Here is a 7,971-nt window from a genome sequence, read left to right on the forward strand (position 1 = left end):
GAGGACGTTGGGGTGGGGTATTTATTCATTTAGGAATTGTTACTTTGCAGCGTTCTAAATAAGGTCTATTAAGTGAAGCGATTGACGGTTAAAATTTCTACAATCATTTTAGGTATGTTATTGTGGTCATTGTGGTGTTTCACTGTTAAATATGATCAATTTTCGTACGACCTACAAAATTTGAATTATAATTTTATATGTTCGGGTTACCGCACATTCAGCAATATCATTGTCTTTGCAATCAATATCCTCCTATAATTTGAGTTATTTCTTATGTATTCGCTGTTTGCACATATCTTAGATTTCCATATGACTTCATGATGATCTGTCCTTCTGCCTATATATACTCAAAATAATCATAATAAACTTAGTGTTAGATCGACTGTCATTGGGTTTATCTCATTACCTTCCCTCACATGTCATCTCTCACTCACACAAACTGTACACCATAAAATATCATTAAAATAATATGTTTTAAACCTTATACACACATATATATTAGCTAATGCTTACTATCTTTGTAACACAATAAAAATTAATATAAAAAAAGGAAAAAAATTCCTTCGAGCCGGATTTGAACCAGCGACCTATGGATATCAGTTGTTTCCGCTACAGTCCACCGCTCTACCAACTGAGCTATCGAAGGTATGTAAGATTAACTGAAATTTGGATTATAATCAAACTCATACTTGCAATATGATGACGTGAATTAGAAACTTCATTGTGTCAAGATAATAAATTACGTATTAGACCTCTTTCGTTATTGATGTGTAACTAAATTAAAAGAAACGTCTAGAAATTTATTTACAATTTTAATTTATTTGTTTTGAAACAAAGACCTACTAATAATTGTTTTATATAACAGTAGTTAGAATTTTATTTGATTTACTATTAACGGCCTGTTTTACCTGTGACCGTTAAACTTGCCGGTCGTATGACGGTATCCAACAGATAAAAGTTTATGTAATGATATTTTTTTTTCACCATCGAATTGCACTTTATTCATAGAATATGGCTATCCACTACCCGTGAATTGAAAAATTATAGTAAATTCGTTTTAAATTTCTTAAATATACTTTTATCAATGCGATATATACTATTATCTGATCATATTTATTAATATTTATTGCTTATTATTAGTTATATGATTTATGAGTCGAGTGATTTCGCGGGGCGTTACATGGTCAAGACTGTGTCGCTAGACGGCCACATTACGGAGCGCGGTGGTGCTCGACTCGTTGCTCCAGCCACTCCAGTCAGGCCGCGAATCTCCGTTGTTGCGCACATATCGTCCATTACTGCGCTGCAGTCCGGAAACCGCGTGGCATGTAATTAATTTAAGATTTTACATTAGATTTGTTTTAAAAGTGACTGCAATACGTTTTATACAGTACGTTGTTTTTTCTTTAAAATAATTGTGTCAAAACTTGACACGTAACTAAACAGCTGTTTGAATACGAAATGAGTGTTCGTGGTACATAGGTATATTACAAATATTTTAATGTTGCGACCGTATGTGAAATCGGTAATTGCTCACGTCGTGAACAGGATATAATTCTTGTTTCTTTTATAGTGTTGATAAACAATTATGACTACATTGAAAATGTAACTATTCCATGCGTTCGGTTGATTCAGTTTTTCTTTTAATCTGATCTGTAATTCTGCTGTTAGAAAAATATCAGTCGGCAGTGTGATAAAATATATTCGAAATCGTGTCATTCTACATGGAGAAAGAGGCTTATGCCCAGCGATGGGATGTTACAGGCTGAATGCGAGTGCGAAATCATGACCTTTAATAAAAATATTTTAAATTAAGAACTAAATCAGAGCACTGTTAGAAATAAATTTTATTTACTTAATTTAATGGAAAATTTTAAAATCTTTTTGAACTGATTAAACATATGTAGGTACATAATTGTTACATTTGTCTCCATACCATGTGTAGGTATTTTAATTTAAAAAAAAATGTCATAACGATAAAAAATATGTAAACAATTAAAATTTCAACGTTTGTTACATTTTTTCCGCGCGTACGTTCGCGTTTTGACCTCTTATCAGCTGACCTTGCTCGGGGCCAGGGATGATAAACCATTGCGTCACATCGCCGAGAGACTGAGGTCTTAAAATAGACTCGAGATCTTTGTGGAAGCTCTGAATGCCCTTTTCTTCGCATTCTGCATCTATTGACACTTTTTAACCGACTTCCAAAAATGGAGGAGGTTCTCAATTCGACTGTATTTTTTTATGTATGTTACTTCAGAAAATTTGACTGGGTCGACTGATTTCGACAAAAAAAAATTTAATCGAAAGATGGTGTACGTCATTTGGGACCAAATGATGACCAATTTAAATTTATTTGAGATCTAACGACCACTTTTCGAGTTATATCTAATAATGCGTTTTTACTTGACTATTTTTTTGTCGACCTACGTTGTATTATATCGCATAACTTTTTACTGGGTGTACCGACCGAGATCTGAAAAGAACTTTTTGAGTATGTAATCTTTGATAATGCGTATTTACTTTACTATTTTTTCGTCTACCTACGTTGTATTACTTGTCGATGTAATTGAAGTCGGTTTTTTTTTCGTTTGCGAGCAAATACAATTATTTTTATCGCCTTCCCTGTTACTGTTAAAGGACTTGTGTTTAATCCGTTCACACAATCGCTATTTACGTTTATTAGAAAAAGCTTTTTATTTTATTTTAATATAGATCTTTAATGTCCAATTGATTTTTAATCGACTTTAAAAGGAAGTGGTTCAAGGAGTTTTCAGTTCGACTGTATTTTTTGTTACTTCATACCTTTTTACCGAATTTGATGTATCTTTTATTGATCGAAAGCTGGTACCATCTAAATTTGTTCGAGTTCGTTCTGTTTGTGGTGTACAATAAAGTGTATTATTATTATTATTATTATTATTATTATTATTCGAGATCTAACGGGTAGTATTTGATGTATCCCTAAAAATGCGTATTTAAATTAACTAGTGGTCACCCAGTGGTCGAAACTCGGCCAGAATTAATTTAAATTATAAGTATTCTTTGACCGTCAAAGAATACTTATAACAAATGGACACAACGATAAATAATTAAATTATAAGTTTGAACATTATCAAGGTTGTGTTGTCAAAGACTATACTTCTATAATAATGAACAAAAGAGTATGTATGGGTGTGTGTGTCTCAAATACACGATAGTGTGTGTAAATTTTTTATTTAATTTATTTTTTTGCATAATTTAAAAAAAATATATCCCTCCCTCCTTCTCTATATAAACTACTAGCGACCCGCCCCGGCTTCGCACGGGTGCAATGCTGATACTAAATATACTATAGAATGTCTATATTTATAGTGTAAAGCTAGCTTATAGCATGGTTGTTAACATAATAACAACAATATACAAATATGCGTCGTTAGATTACACGTTGTTACAGTATGCGTTGAAGAAATAAAAGTTCACTGCTCGTTTCTCGTAGGTGATAGCGTGATAATATGTAGCCTATATGTTGAGCCGACTTAATAATATTCGTGCCAAATTTGAAGTAAATCCATGCAGTACTTTTTGAGTTTATCTCGGACATACAGACAAACAGACAAACAGACAAAAATTCTACAAACTATATTTTTGGCTTCGGTATCGATTGTAGATCAAACCCCAAGTATTCTTTTAAAAAAATATTCAATGTACAGTTTTGACTTTCCTACCATTTTATTATATGTATAGATAAGTATACGAAATTTTATACTCCTGCATCCGGGCAATTTTCGTAAAATGGTGTACAAAGTTTTTACTTCACGTATTAATATATATATATACAATAATTATTTTTATTATTTTTCGACTACCTACTTTATAATACTTGTTGGTATAAATTGAAGTCGGTTTTGTTTGCTAGCAAACACAATTATTTTCTTAATTAGTTCACTGTTTGTATAATTGTTGTGGCGATGTCAACAATGCAACAAGAACGGAAGACCTCAGTGTACCTACAAATTGCTAGTAATTACTGCCATCGTAATTAAGACCTAGACATTCCAACTGACACAAATAGAGTTTTTTTTTAATTCCTTAAAAAGAGATTCTATTAAATTAATTACAAGAAGTTGTTATTTGTAAAAACTAGTTTTTTTGTTTTTTTTTTCACTTCTATCTTTAAAAATGTGAAATATATTTAAAAATTACCTTTATAAATATAATAGTATAATATACCTATATAAGTAGGTACTTAATCAGTTAAAAAACAATATTTTTAGATACGTGATATAAAATATTTTTAATCTATACTAATATTATAAAGAGGTAAAGTTTATAACTTTGTTTGTATGTAGGGGGTAATCTTCGCAAATACTGATCCGATCATGAAAATTCTTTCACTAACGGAAAGCCACACTACTCAGGAGTGATATAGGCTATATTTTATTGTAATTGAACAAAAAATTTAGTAAATAAGAAAAAGATTAAAATATAATATCAAAATGGTTAATAGCTAGCGCCATCTATCGCTATTAGAAAACAATTTATTAGTCTTTCGACGTTATTAATTTAGTCTTATTTTAGTCTATTGACGACGTTATCTCGATTTTTGATAGATGGCGGTGGAGTAACATATTATTTATTTAAGTGCTATAAAATTTGTTCTTTAAAATAAGTTATTTGGTTCTGTAATTTGAAATAATAAATACACGAGAACAACATATTATTTATTTAAGTGCTATAAAATTTGTTTTTTAAAGTATGTTATTTGGTTAATATATTAATAATTGACGCTCAACGAAGTGGGCACGGGTCGGCTAGTATTAAAAATAATCTGAAAATGATTTTAAAAGTTTTAAATGCAGTCAGGAATCAGTATGTCTGTAACACGTATTGAACTTAACTTGCGTACGTGGTTCTCATTTTATTATCGCAGCTCCTGTAAGGTTGTCTCCTTATCTTATGGAAATCTCTTCCGTATCTTCTACATCCTATATGATACTCGCGTAATCGACCGTACTGGCGCTACTGAAACCCATAAAGCCTAAAAATCTGTGGCAATCTAGTTATATTATGGTGTTTTATGATCAACAAGGATGATTACACATTCCTAGTAACAGTAGCCGTAGATTTTGCGAGGTGGACGATATTATGGCCGTTTGTGGGCACAATTGAAGGCCTTTTTTAATTGACTTCCAAAAAAGGAGGAGGTTCTCAATTCGAGTGTATTTTTTTTATGTATGTTACTTCCGAACTTTTGACTGGGTGGAGCGATTTCGACAAATTTTCTTTTAATCGAAAGGTGGTGTGTGTCAATTGTTCCCATTTAAATTTATTTGAGATCTAACAACTACTTTTCGAGTTATATCTAATAATGCGTTTTTACTTGACGCTTTTTTCGTCGACCTACGTTGTATTATACCGCATAACTTTCTACTGAATGTACCGATTTTGATAATTCTTTTTTGTTGGAAAGGGGATATCCTTAGTTTGGTACCATGATAAAGAGGAAACCAGGATCTGATGATGGGATCCCAGAGAAATCGAGGGAAACTCTTGAAAACCCGCAATAACTTTTTACTGGGTATACCGATTTTGATAATTTTTAATTCAATCGAAAGCTGATGTTTATCATGTGGTCACATATAAATTTTATCGAGATCTGATAACTACTTTTTGAGAGATCTTTGATAACGCGTAGTTACTTGACTATTTTTTCGTCGATCTACGTTGTATTATTAAAATATAAGTATTTGAACAATTTTTTTTTTATTGACACAGAATTAAAAGCGTGTCGTCGTGAAACTATCCTTATTATGTCCAGTATTAACTAATACAGAATTATGGATGATGGTATCCGACAGTACAAAGTTTTTGATTTTTTTTTTTTTTTTTTTTTTTTACACAATACACACACGGTCGTCTGTTCCTAAAGTAAGCAATTTAATGCTTGTGTTATAGGTTATTCGTTATTACCATCGAATTCTACTATATTTGTGAGATATTCCTATTCGCATATATTAATCTTAAAGTTGCAATTTATTAATTGAGAAGAAACAGGTCCCACTGGCTATACTACTTCCCGCTGTCAAAGTTTATTTGTATCATCATCGTTATCCACAACTTGTGGAACAGACACTAAACAAAAGGAATATCTTCTGAAATCTGTTGTTAATCATTAGTGAAATGTAATTTGATACATTGTTAGCCAGTCTGTTCTGTTTATCGATAAGGGCTTATGTACAAGTGACGAGTTTTGAACACTTCAAGAGGCCTTCAGGAAAGATCGTTAAAGTTTTGTTTAACAAAAACTTGAGAGTTTTAGTCTTACTTTATAAGTAAATAATTATGTTAGCTCGCGAAAAGTGACTTCAATTTACATTAAAAAGTAATACAACGTATCTAGTCGAAAAAAATAGTCAAGTAAATACGCATTATTAGGAACGGGTGTTTGTGCGTCTTCTCTTAGTTCACGTGAGTCTTCTCAACGTGCCTCGGAGAACACGTTACGCCGCCGGTCCCGGTTGTTCGGTTGTTGTCATGTACACTAGATAGCGATCGTTACTCGTAGTAGGGAATATATCCGCCAACTCGCATTGGAGCAGCGTGGTGGATTAAGCTCTGATCCTTCTCCTACATAAGGAAAATGGCATATGCCCAGCAGTGGGATATTACAGGCTGAAGCGTAAGAGATAACTCAAAAAATGGCTAGATCTGGATCAAATTTAAATGGGACCACTCGACAAGCACCTGCTTTCGATAAACTAATTACACTTATAATAATTAAGAATCATAAAAATCATTACACTCAGTAATTATTTTTGAAGTAACACACGTAAAAAATACAGTCGAATTGAGATTCTTCTCCTTTTTTTAGAAGTTAACAACCATGCGAAGTTGGGGCCCGCTCAGTATTCCTCTACTATATTATGTATGTATTATACATATAAACTTTCCTCGGGAATCACTCTGTTTACTTTAAAAAAAACTGCATCAAAATCCGTTGCGTGCTTTTAAAGATGTAAGCATACAGACAGCAGGAAGCGACTTTGTTTTATACTATGTAATGATTAATAATAGAAATATTATTAATTTAATCATTTATTAAGACAATAGTCATCATCATCATCATCATCATCATCATTATTATAGCCTATACAGTCCACTGCTGGACATAGGCCTCCACAAGTTTACGCCAAAAATAGCGTGAACTCATGTGTTTTGCCCATAGTCACCACGCTGGGCAGGCGGGTTGGTGACCGCAGGGCTGGCTTTGTCGCACCGAAGACACTGCTGCCGTCTTCGGCCTGTGTATTTCAAAGCCAGCAGTTGGATGGCTATCCCGCCACCGGTCGGCTTTTTAAGTTCCAAGATGGTAGTAGAACTGTGTTATCCCTTAGTCGCCTCTTACGACACCCACGGGAAGAGAGAGAGTGGCTATATTCTTTAGTACCGTAGCCACACAGTACAAGACAATATTGATCTACAGTAATTACAATTTTTCAATGTACTAAGATGCCACACCCATCTGCTCGTTAAGTCCTGGTCTAGACGATGAGAATATCGTGTTACATTTATAGTAACAAAGCAGCGATGTGAACCCGACATTACAATATTATCTCTCATTTCATTACAATCATGATTTTAAAATAATTTATTAATTGTAAAAAAATTTAGAGCTGAAATATTTGTCAGCTACAGTCTTGTTAGATTTTAATTATTCGTGAACAAAAAGTAGGTTAAACTGTAATTTAAATGAAATAATACATCTTTGATCTATTTAAATAAAAATGAATGTTGTTAAGCACATAACTCGAGAATGGCTCGACCCATTCGGCTAATTTATTTTTTTGTATGTTCCTTAAGGCCCACGGAAGGGTTTCATACAAAAAAAAAAAAAAAATATGTGGTGTCATGGGACACCAGGTAGGAATGAAGTTCTTTCGGATAGTATAGAAGCAACACAAATCGAAAAAAAAATGTTGAATTTTATAT

At 32.7% G+C, this 7,971-nt stretch overlaps 1 non-coding gene across 1 annotated transcript; it reads right to left on the minus strand.

The window, feature by feature from the left end:
• Positions 1–559: 559 nt before the first annotated feature.
• Positions 560–646, minus strand: Trnay-gua. The gene is given in 2 exon segments: positions 560–595; positions 610–646. It is a non-coding gene; the product is annotated as a tRNA-Tyr (tRNA).
• Between the last annotated feature and the right edge of the window lie 7,325 nt (positions 647–7,971).

This window comes from Melitaea cinxia, chromosome 18 (genome assembly GCF_905220565.1).
Source record: "Melitaea cinxia chromosome 18, ilMelCinx1.1, whole genome shotgun sequence".
NCBI classification, from domain to species: domain Eukaryota; kingdom Metazoa; phylum Arthropoda; class Insecta; order Lepidoptera; family Nymphalidae; genus Melitaea; species Melitaea cinxia.